General features: G+C 34.3%; 1 protein-coding gene across 3 annotated transcripts in view; it reads left to right on the top strand.

Annotated features, from left to right (window-relative positions):
- The window catches only part of LOC149527823 (putative sphingolipid transporter spinster homolog 2), a 292,780-nt gene that overhangs the window by 22,613 nt on the left and 257,270 nt on the right, over window positions 1-12,897 (top strand). The gene's annotated exons all lie outside the window — the stretch shown is intronic.

The following is a 12,897-nucleotide window of genomic DNA, read 5'->3' as shown; positions in this document are numbered from 1 at the left end:
ATGGTGTATCAAAAGCATACTTTGAGTCATGTCTGGATGTAAAATACATTGAAGTAAAAATTAATTAATCAATATTGATTGAGATTCTATCACTGATAGCCCTTGGAACCATTTGCATTTACCCTTGACACACTTTATTGTCAGTACATATCAATTTTTTAAATTAGTTGTAGTCCTTATCCTGAGTTTATTGGATTAACAAACAGTCCACATGCACAAAAAACTCAATGGAAAACACAGGAATTTAAGGCTGCTTAAATTTAATTTAAAATGCATTTTCTTGGCAAAATTCAATTAGAAGATGCGTCCAATAAGTCAATAAATGAGAATGTAAAAGAAACAAGTTTAGTTTAGATTGTGATGTCCCCTTTCTAGTAGGCTTCGGGATCTTGGTTATAATAGCTCATCATTGCAACCTTGGTGACCTAACAATTGGATTCAAGGGTCTTTGGTGATCGACTTACTATTTATAGTAAGTTAGGAGGGCAGTTTCTACTTTTAGCAGTGCACTGTGGTGATTTCTTGGGACTGGCTATTTCAGTATTCTGATGGAGATTTGACAGTTTCTTGGCTAAGAGCATAATGGAAGTTATTTATTAAGTTTTACTTAATTAAATAATTTTATAAGTTATGTTACATCCCAAATTTTGACCTGATTTAAAATACAGCCATTGAGGTTCACATGAAGTCAGTTGACAGTTTAATTTGTTATAATCATGTGAAATGGTAAGATGGTTAGTCGTTATAATTTCAAGTGAGGATAACAAGTTGATCATTTATCACGAATTTATGGAATTGAGAAGATAGTTAACCGTTATGATTATTTATGATTAAATAATTTATTATGATAATATAATTTAATTACGGAGAATTTCCTTGCAGGAAACATGTCGAAGGGGTGGAAGCATTGTCAGAAAAGAATTAGGCACAGGAGCATCACCATTACTGGGCAGATGGGTTGAGAACTTAGTGACTTGAAACAAAATACATTTGTGGGACCCGCATGAGCTATTTAAATAAATAAATTGAGAAACATAAAATAATTTAGTTAAAATATAAAACGTACCTCAAGGATTTAATATTATCTTTCACCTTATTATAATAGATATATCTATATACGTGCATATAGATATAAAAATGAGATGGCACCATTATATTATAATAATTTAATAAAGTGATGTCACCCCATTAATATTTACATGTACATATATAATATAAAATCATAATAATATTCAAATATAATAACATTTGAATTATAATAATATTCGAATTATAATCTTCCAACTCTATTATTTCCATTTTAATATACTTGCTTTTAAGTGATTAACATTTGGCATGTTAAATCGAATTAATGTTTTGAATTCAAATAGTCATCTTGGAAACCGATAGAAGCCGAGGAGTCTCGACTAGTCTTTAGGAGAGCCATGAATCGACCAAGCAACATCATTCTTTTCTCCCCTTTCTATTATCTGATACTTTTCATTTTAAACCAAGCATAAACATTCTTAGCCGAACATTTTTTCCAAACTGTCTCAACCCATATTACCTTATTCTTCTCAATTCTACCAGTTTTTTAAGTCTGGAATCAAGTGTCATTAGTGGGTGAGCAAAGCGTCAACAGGAGTTCCGGCCAAGGGCGAGAAGAGCCACATCCGAAAACTCAATCACAGGTCACAAATTTAAGCAATCGCATGTCATAATTTTCCTTCTTTTCTAAGTATAAGCTCGACTGTAGTCGGCTATTCATTTCTAGGGTTGAATGAAATACAATATAAGCATTTGTAATTCATAGTTCTTTCTTCACTGAGTATAATGTCTGATTGCAGTCAGTACATAATGATAGGACTGAGAATAAAACAAAATATGTTTTCAAGTTCATAACTTCTTCCTATTCTACTTTGAACATCCGTCCATAGCCGACTATGCATTGTTAGACTGAGATTGATTATAATACTTGCTGTTGGTCCCCTGCATCACATAGAGATCATTGAAGATCTCCATCAAACATCCTTGTGATTTATATCATTTATGTATTCAAATGGTAGTTGTAGAAACTTGATTGATTGTGTGAACCGACATCAATAACCATGCTATCATAAATTCTGAAGCAAAGATTAGAATGCTCATAGATTCTCTAACACCGAGGAATTCACTAGCAAAGATGCCATAAAATGGTGAAGAGGTGTAAATGCTCATAATCTTACAAACACTGAGGAATTCATCGACAAAGATGCCATGAAATGGTGAAGAGGTGTAAATAATAATAGAATGTTCATAATCTTACAGACACTTAGGATTCATCGGCAAAGAAACCATGAAATGGTGAAGAGGTGGAATGAATCTGCAAAAACGCAGAAGAGAAATCAGATATGATTAAATTAATTAATTAAACAATAAATTCTACAATCTTTAAGAATATCTTTTTCAAATTATAAATTGGTATATGCTAGAACATATATGTTATTCATGAATTTGTTGGGAATCAATAGATAGAGCCGATTGCTCTGAGATCCGAACACCTAGGATTCACCGGTTGTATAGCCATGGAAAGGGTGAAGATGTGAGATGGAGTCTGCAATAACTTAGAAAATAAAAGTCAGATATGATACATTAAATCTAGAATAATATCATTTAATAGCTCATGCATGATCCTGTTAATGCAACTCCTGTTGTCAAGTCTAGTAGTGTGGTTAGATACTAGGATGCTCAGTAGATGACAGATGATCCAAGTCCAATTCCAGTTAGGGAGGGCCTTTCTCGTTGGAGATTGTGTGGGGAATAAGTTAAGGTCCGAGGTTGGGTGGTAAAGCCCCTGACAATGTTTCACCTCTCCCCAAGTTGTCGGACGTACAACAGACAAAGATAAGCTATACATTCAATTGTTTGTCGGTAACAGGTATTTTACTTTTACGACATATATGCAGGAAGGTAAGATTAATTGAGTTATATCATCGTTACAATTATTTTACACTTAGATGCGAGAGATAGCTTTATGGATTGCCTTTCATTTATATAAATATCGAATATGAGCATAGCTTCTAATCTTGAGTTATTGCCATAATTAAGCAATTGGAAGGAAATGAATGATACAGTGGTATCTGAAACCGTAAATGATACAATGGTATCTGAAGCCCTAATTGATTCAGTGGTATCAAGAGCCCTAATTGATTCAATAGTATCTGAAGCCCTAAATGATACAGTAATACTTGGTGCAATAATATTATTAAAAGAACCTCATTATGCAACCAAAGAGAAAAATATGTTTTAAATGAAAAGTGTAAACATAAAGCCTTTTAAGTTAAAAGTGTAAACATGAAGCCTCTAGTCATTGGGTGTGAAGAAGCTATAAGAATTGAAATGTTATAAAAGCCAATTCCTAGATATGGATCAATTCATTCTTGAGCATTTGATATTTGTGTTCAAGTGTTTTTTCCAAGGGTTTGAGCTTGCTGCTAGGAGAACAATGTCTTCTCTTAGTGGAATTGCACTCTGAATTGGTGAACTTGGTGCCGATGAATAGTGCTAGATATGATAACTAATGTGCAGAAATTGATCATGTTAAGGGATGTGAGATCTTATGGTAAAGTATTCTGATTTACTAATTCTCTGATATTTGTATGACAATTCGACCTTATTTAATATCTTGAGTAATCAAGATAGTGACTGATTTTTTTCTGTGATAATTTTGCAGGGTGTCACTGGTCTTTCAGAAGATGGTACTGTGAACAGGTGTATGAGGACGATCACAATAACAACATTATGGATCTGTGCAAGATCACAGTCTATAATACTGGTTTATACATGCAGAAAATCACAGGTTGTAGTGCAATATATTTATTATTGAGATCGCAGTTGGTTGAGATAGTAACATGGATTGAATTGATGCTTTCTCTCAACCAACCGTATCAATATAAATATGAGTAAGAAAGGTCATGTTGATGTAGAGACATGACTACGTGGCATGTGCCACATAGGGTCATGTCCCTACGTGGACATGACTCTTGGTAACACAAGATGTTCATTAGTTAAGGTCCAATAACTTCAGGGCATTATGACACTTCATTAGAAACCATTTTCTGGGCGCACTATATGCAGACTCGATCTCAGCAATATACATATTGATACATGATAATGACAAGTGCTTTAATCACCATTAATTTGTTCACAGACTTGCATAATGTCAGAGGTCTTTGATCAGACTAAGCACAGAGATAGATGCCTGATCTGGGCAATGTAATGAATCACTATGTAGATTCATCAAGTCTGATTTCATACATCAGGATTTGCATCATATTGTAGTGCAATCTATTTATAACTGAGATCACAGTTGCTTGAGATAGTAACATGGATTAAATTGATGCTTTCTCTCAACCAACTGTATCAAGATGAGTAAGAAAGGTCATTTCGATGTAGAGACATGACTCTACGTGGCATGTGCCACGTAGGGTCATGTCCCTATGTGAACATGACTCTTGGTAATGCAAGATGTTCATTAGTTAAGGCCTGATAACTTCAGGGCATTAGGACACTTCATTAGAAACCATTTTCTGGGCACACTATATGCAGACTCGATCTCAGAGCGATATACACATTGATACATGATAATGACAAGTGCTTCAATCACCATTAATATGTTCACAGACTTGCATAATGTCAGAGGTCTTTGATCAGACTAAGCACAGAGATAGATGCCCGATCTGGGCAATGTAATGAATCACTATGTAGATTCATCGGTTCTGATTTCATACATAAGGATTTGCATCATATATATGTGTGTGTGTGTGTGATCTATGCACATACTGATGCTTCCTGATCAGATTCAACTGATACTACATTTCAACACTCCCTCTTAGTGAGGGAGGAACTGATCAGTCCAATAATGAGATGAGCACTGACATGTATTCATCAACAAGAGTATCTTAATAATTATCTGAATTCTGGCACATTCCAGGACAAATAAATAGTCTATCAGACAATTAACCTTGATCACAAAACAACATAATAAGTATCATGATATCCGGCTCATTCTGGGACTAACATAGTCTATTATGATTCTTATTGTCATGGTTTCCAGCATAATCCCGGGACAACATTTTAATGTAGTCTTAACATGACAACAAGTCAAGGATTTTAAAAATAACAACACAAGTAGTATCATGAAATCAACTATGACATTTTTGTTATCATACTTTCTGGCATATTTCGGGATAACACTTAATGAAGTCTATGATAACAGGTCAATCTATTGTCGAGGTCGTCACCTTAGAATAGAGACCTAACATCTCATAAAATGAAAGATCGCTACCTCTCATAAACAAACATGTGTGCAATAGTAACTCTTTAAACAACAAGGATATATATATATATATCACAAAACTGAAATTTTTGGTCTCAAGAGTTACAATTACAACTACAATTTTGTCATACCAAGTTTTCCTCTGAAATATTCCACTTGTAACTTTGCAAGAGGTTTGGTGAATATGTCAACAAACTACTCTTTAGTGCTGATATATACCAACTTGATGACATCCCTATCCACCATATCTCTAACGTAGTGGAAGGGTATCTCTATATGCTTGGATCTATTATGGAAGACTGGATTCACTGAGAGTTGAGACAACTTTGATTATCACAATGTATAACTGTAGGTTTTAGAGGTTCCCAAATAACCCAACCAATAACTTCCTTAACCATACTGCTTCTCGAGCTCCCATAAATGTGGCTATGTACTCTACTTCGGTGGAACTCTAAGCAACAACAGATTGCTTCCTACTAAACCAAGATATCATCACAGATCCAAGACTAAAACAACATCCTGTAGTGCTCTTCCGATCAATAGAACATCCAGCCCAATCAAAATCTGAATATCCATGAAGGTAACTCAACTTTGTCATATTTTAGACCAAGTCCAATAGTGCCTCGCAAGTACCTCAAAATGTGCTTTGCTGCCATGAGATGAATCTTGTTAGGTTCACACATAAACTTAGTGCATCTATAGCATAACAAATATCAGGACGAGTGTATACCACGTACATTAAGGATCCAATTATCTGTCTGTAATATGTAGGATCAGTGGCTTTAGACTCAGTTTCTTTAGTTTTGAGTTTATGAAAATTTGTCTCCATAGGTGTGGATAATGGTTTGCAGTCCATCATGCCAAATCTATTCAATATGTCAATAAAACACTTTCCTTGGTTTAGAAAAATATAGTCTTCCCTTTGCCATACTTCTAATCCTAAGAAATACTGTAGAAGACCTAAATCTTTCATTTCAAATTGAAATGTAAGGTCTTGTTTACATTTAGCAATAAGGTGGTCTTGTCTTGTTACAAGAGGATCATCAACATAGAGAACTAGTATTAGCCTATCTCCTTCTGATTCCTTGAAGTATGTGTTAGGATCTTCTTCATTTCTTGAGTACCCTAATTTGATAAGGTAGCTGTCTATTCTCTCATAACATGCCCTGGGGGTTTGTTTAAGACCATAGAGAGCTTTCTTCAATTTGAATACATGTGATTTCTTGTCATGAATAACAAACTCTTTTGGTTGTTCCGTGTATACTTCTTCATCAATGACTTTGTTTAGGAATGTTGTCTTTACATCCATTTGATGTACCTACCAACCTTTTGATGTAGGAGAATCTTGGGTCTTTGAGCAATCTTGCATCAACCAAAAATATATCTTGTTTTTTGCCCCAGTCTATTGTTCATGGAGTAGCCATTGCTGTTGTTGGTCTCGTGTTATGTGCGGTTAACATGTTGATGAGGACCTATCCCCGATCCTTCTCCTAAGAGTGCAAGCTTTGAGTGTTTGTATTTCTCGAGTTGTGAACCGTTCTTTGTGGTCTCTATTTTGGCGTGTTTCCTTGTAGCAAGGCATGTAGTTTAATGTGGCGCGGTTTCTTATGTTAACGTGACGTGTTGTGAAGTTAGGAGCTGACTCCTATGACACGTGTGGATCCTCCTTCAAGTGCGCAATGCCTTATGTTATTCCAATGGAAGAGGTTGCCTATCCATCTTGAGACAAAACAATAGCCAACAAAGGAGTTGTCTATTACGTTGTACTAAAATCAGACTCTCGGTAATCTCATAATAAGAATCAAATAAGATAACAAATAGTCTGCAGTCATGACTAGATTTTAAAAAGATCTATATTGGTGTATCCAAATATCACGTAGCTGCATAAAGGAGGAATAAATTATCAAGGAAAGGCCGTGAGGTGGAAAGTAAGACCAATAATCATTGGACCCCACCCATGCTAAGAATGTTATTGAAGGATGAAGGAGATTGAGATTTAGAGGGAGCTTGCCATTTAATTAGAGGAAACCTTGAAAAGAGAGGGAGCAGATAGAGGATATGACTCAGTCAACCTTTGGTGATCTCAATCAAAGTGATTCAGAGGGAGTTTGATACTTCTCCAAAGGTCAAACTTTGTTTGATATGGATTGTTGGAGATTTAAATATTTTCTCGAATAGGAAGCTTATATATTTTACTTGAAGGGATTAAATTTATGATTGCTATGTGTTGAAATAGAAATCATACTTCGTTTCAAAGTAGTGGTGGTTGAGCGTAAATTCTATTGAATAACTCCATGCATACATAGTCTATATGACCACAAAACAACATGTTGGGTATTGCCAAGCATCTGTAGAAGAATGTGAAAGATAAAATTAAGGGCCTTGATATTACTTGAAAACAAATTAGAGTTGATAGTGGATTGTCAAGATGACTACTTGTAAGAATGCAATATTGAGATCGGATATTAATCATATGAAAACTATTGGGTATATGAGTGAACTATATGAAACTCTTATTACTTTCCCATGATTATCGGTAACACCCATTTTGGATTCATAAGGTCCAATCTCAAGTGCTAATTAAGACGAAGTGTAGAGTGATTGAGATTACAATAGTTGTTCCTATTTATGTTGAAGTTGAGTGCTTCTTACACTGTAAATTATAAAATCATTGAAACTGAGTGTTTTCTACTCTATTAAGGATTGAGGTTGTGAGTCCCCAAGTGGTTTGAGGAGCTTCATTTCATGTGGAGTCTGAATTATAACATATTTACCACTACAACAAATGAAATTGTAGGAGGATAAAGTTTTTAAAATCAAAATATTAACCTTGTAAACTCTTGGAGAAAAGGTAGAAGCTAACATAGGGATTTACATGGAAATGATTCTGGTTGTTCCTATCATGTCCCTCTCAAAGTGAAATTAGACTAAGGTTCTAAGAGAGATTAAAAAGAATGAAGGTTGCCATATTTGAAGAGATCTAATAAGAGTGGGAATTTTACATTGTGGGGGGATGAAGAATCATCTTAATGTAATGTCCCCATTTTTTACCAGCATCAAAGTTTTAGGGATTAGCCTATTATTGTGACCCTCGTAGGCTAATTATTGTAGATAGAGGGTCTTCTAAGGCAGTGACTTGGCTTAGGAGGGTCTTGTCTTCTCCATAATTCAGTAAGCTATAGGTTGGTCTTCATTTGGCTTAGATTGGACTTCGTTTGGGCTTAGTTTGGTGTACTTACTATTTGTGGTAAGTTGGGTGTTGATTGAGATAGACTTTTCTACTTTTGTAAAGTCCATTTGGACACATGGAGAAATAATAGGTATAATTCCTATTTCAAATGACATATTTAAATGATGAGTATTTTGGGAGTTATTATATTTTTAGTGGCCAAATTATTATTAATTTATTAAATGGCTTATTATAAAGTTATAATTTAACTTTATAATTTCACTTAAGTTGAAAGTTGAGTTATCATTGGAAAGAGCCATTTATTAATTAGTTAAGCCAAGTCAAGTGAAAGAATCTAATGTAAGCTTCTAATTAATGTTGTGTGGTGAAGCTTCTTGAGTGAAGTTACATTTTGGCAACAAAAAGGGCATTTAGAGTTTATGAATACAAGCCCATTTATTGAGAAAAATACGTTTGGATATTTATTTGCTTTTGTTGCCTTTGTGGCTTTTTTTGAGGTTCTAAATTTTGATGCCCTTCCTGACGTATAAGAGTTTTGATGCTGAGAAGTGGTTTTTAATTCACAACTGAGGTATTGTGAATTAGTTTCTGAGAATTATTTTGAATCACTACTGAAGTATAGTGATTTAATTATATTTTGGGATATTGGTTAAATCTTCTCTATTGTATTCTCTGTGGCTGAGGAGCGATTGTTGGTTGGAATAATTCAGTGTCTTCTCTTACTGTATTGGTTGTGGCTGAGAGGGCAATTCTATCTTGGAGAGTTTGGTAATTTATATCTTTGATTTCTGGTAATTTCTGATTTGGATTTCTCAAGGCTGGACGTTTGTAGTTTTGTTGGTGATAAAATTGTTGTGATTGCAAGCAGGAATTGTCTGAAGCATACTAAGTTAATGAATAAATTCAGAATTTGGTGTGAGCCATTTGTTGATTCAGATTTAAATGTGCAAATTCCCATGGCAGATTTATATACTAGTGATTGATATTTATTTGAGCAATGTATAAGGCTAAGGTTAACTGAATTTGTGAACAATTGTTGCATTTTCCGATATCGTGTTTTGGAATTTTAAATACCATATATTCAGTGATAATTGGGTTATTTGCCAAGTGTTTGTTGAAATGTCAAATGTCTGAATAAGAGGTATTGCCAGAAGCATAACTGAATAGGCTTATTACACTTAATCAATGTTTCATTCCCCATTGGAGGCATTTTCTTGTAGCAAGAACATTCATGTGCAGATAAGTATTCATTATCTTTGAGTATTATATTTACTTATTATTTGTAATTCTATGCATACTATAAAAGTTATTTGCCTCAAGCTTTTCCCTTGTGTCTGCGGATGTTCTTGCAGGAAAAGAAGGTTGGTACTTTATCAAATATTGCACAAACTCAATCGTATGGCAGCAGCTCTAAAGAAGTTATGATCTAGAATTCATTAGTCTTCTGATGATCATGCTGGATAAAGTTAGGTTATTGAAGCAAATATCTTTGATGATTGAGATTATGAGTATCCTACTACATTAAGAGGGAGTATGACACTTCTTCGAAGGCAACACAGGAGCTTAGAAGATTAATACTTAGAGGGAGTCTAGAAATACATGTATATGACTGCATGATTTTGATGGGCCTACTCTTGACTGTAGCATGAGGAAGTATTGACTTATCACTAGAAAATCGGAAGATTGATATCAAATTCAAAGTGAGTTTGACAAGAATCTTTGGGGGAAGAGAGCCTTTAAGGCAGTAACTAGTGGACCTGACTTCCCAGGACCATTGTTTAGAGGGAGAATTTTTGAGGTACAATCTATTGTGAATGATATCTTCTCTATGAGGACAAGTTCTAAGTGAAACTCCTTGTAGTGCATTCTTCTTTGTGAGAGAAAATTGAGGTGAAAGCCTTTGTACCACCCTTTGATTGGGTTCATGGTGGTTACTGTTTCACATATGATATGTAATGAAAGGTGATGATCTTTCATTGACATATATAAACAAAAGATAACCATTGTAAGATGACAATCTTATAAATGGTAGACCTGTTAGCATGATAGACTTCATTAAGTTGTCCCAGAGAGCTGCAAGTCATGATAATGAACTTATCAACTAGAAGTTACCAATTGTAAGGTGACGATCTTATCAATAGTTGATCATCTGCTAACACCTAAATGTGTTGGAGCAAGTGTTATCATGGTTCTTTGGGCCGGATTTTGCCGGATACCTTGATAATCAACTCATCATGGTTCTTCGGGCCGGATTTTGTTGGACACCATGAAAATATTGTTCTTTGGGCCGGATCTTGCCGGACACTATAACTTAAATCTATCATAGACCACACTTAAGGTGTCATTCAACTCTTGTATTATAATTGCTTTAATTCTCTCTTTGCTAAAGAGGGAGTGTTGAGAAATTTAGCCTCGTAGTGAATTGAAGCAAATTCCATTTGTAATATATGTTCATATATATATATATATGTATGTATATATGTGCGTGTTGATGGATTTATGTTGATATCCTTAAATATACCATTCCAGGAATATCATATTGAGATGATATCTCTTCATACACTTAAGGCATAATGTGTTCTATATCAATCCTCCCTAACTAAGAGGGAGTCTTAAGATTATAGCTATAGTCGGATTGATTTAATCTTAACATACAATGTTGATATAATATATTATACATATATTATTATAATTATACTATATATAATACATATGTTATATTGTGATTTATATTGTTAATATATTCACTAATAATGATTAATCATAGAGACTTGTCTCTTCATGAGACATGTCTCCTACTCTTATATTTATAAGAGATTGGAATATGCATTTGGAACACACCTATAACAATGACAGTGTAAATACATTTGTAGAAACAATCTTTACAACTTTAACATACTTTGCCCAAATCCATGTTTTTACACATCAAAATCGAGAAATTGTAAGAAATGGTAAGGATGAGCAAGGAAACTAAATTAATCCAAGTGAGACAAGTGAAAAAATTACCATGAAATAACCAAGATCCAAGAGCATACACCAATGAAGCGCAACAAACGAGACAAAGATTTAGAAAGAGGAAAGCGAAGAAAACCCCTTGCGAGTATTGTGAATGGAAGGCAAAAAACCTAAGTAAGGAAAGAGAAAGAAGGTGGAGCAAATAGCTCATTACAATAACATCAAGATGATGGGAAGAAGAGTGAAAGAATGAGATAGAGGCATCTCTTTCATAGAGATGAGAATGGAGTTGCATGTGTAACTCCCATTTTTATGAATGCCACAATTAATAATAAGTGTGTGCAAAGTGTCAAGATCCTCTTAAGGAGGATAAACTAATTTCCTTATACAAGGAATTACAAGAAATGAGTTGTCCTCACAAAATAAATGACATGTCCTCACATGTGTACTAGAGGACAAAAAGCACAAGGGATATCTTGGTTTATCCCATTTAATAAATAAATACAACCAAGGAAAGATTACTAATTCTAACAGAAATTGACCCATCTATGCTTGAAGGAACATACAATGACTTTTTTCTGAAAACTCAATAACAACATGCATAACCCCAGACATGCAAAAAAGAAAGAGGAACGCAAAGAAAAAGTGATCACATGATGGAGCCTACAAGAAGGTGAAAGAATGGTTACAAGCATAGAGTGTTTTCAAGCTAAAAAAGGTCACTAAACACTCAACGGAACAATCAAGGATGCATAAATATTATCCAGTTCGAGATGCTTCCAGCAAACATGAGCACAATAATTGTAGAGTATTGGGCATCTTGTAGCAACTCGAAGATCAATAAAGCTTGATATAATAGAATTTGTGTCTTGTAAGACACTTAGAATATTATTTGTAATTGACATGTTACATGTGATGAAAAAATAGGATGTAATTGTATGTGATAATATCACTTGCAAATTTGTAACATGTAATCAAGTTGCAACTGCATTGGACGTGCAGCTTTGAATAAAGTCGAAGTAGTTAGAGATAGTCAAGGTGGTTGAAGTAGTTCCACTTTTTCCTCCACCTTCCTCTCTCTTATTTTCCTATATAAAGGAGAGAGCTCATTGTATATAATCATCTTTTGGCAAGGCAAAAAAATTCTTCCAATTTGTATTGTGCACTCTAAGACTTTGTGCTTGGATGTAAATCAAATTGCTTTCAATTAAAGCGGCAACTTGCTTTCAAACTTTGTGCTGATTGAAGTTGTTATGTGATGACATTTTCTGAATTTTGATTGTGAGTTTTGGAGCTTTGATCAAGAGGGATTTGAATTTAATTGTGTAGACTTTGAGCTGCCTATTGCATTTAGAGCCAATTTGAACTTTTGAAGACTTTGTGTTGCAAGAGGACAAGTTGTGTAATAGGTAGTAGTGACTGCAATTACTTAGAAATAAAGACTTTGGGCTTTAGT

The sequence above is a fragment of the Cupressus sempervirens genome, unplaced genomic scaffold, assembly GCF_028749045.1.
Source record: "Cupressus sempervirens isolate cs-2001-9-10 unplaced genomic scaffold, ASM2874904v1 CseChr00s100002_03, whole genome shotgun sequence".
In the NCBI taxonomy this organism is placed as follows: domain Eukaryota; kingdom Viridiplantae; phylum Streptophyta; class Pinopsida; order Cupressales; family Cupressaceae; genus Cupressus; species Cupressus sempervirens.
The sequence above is the reverse complement of the archived record's forward strand: the minus strand, read 5'-3'. Positions and strand labels throughout refer to the sequence as shown.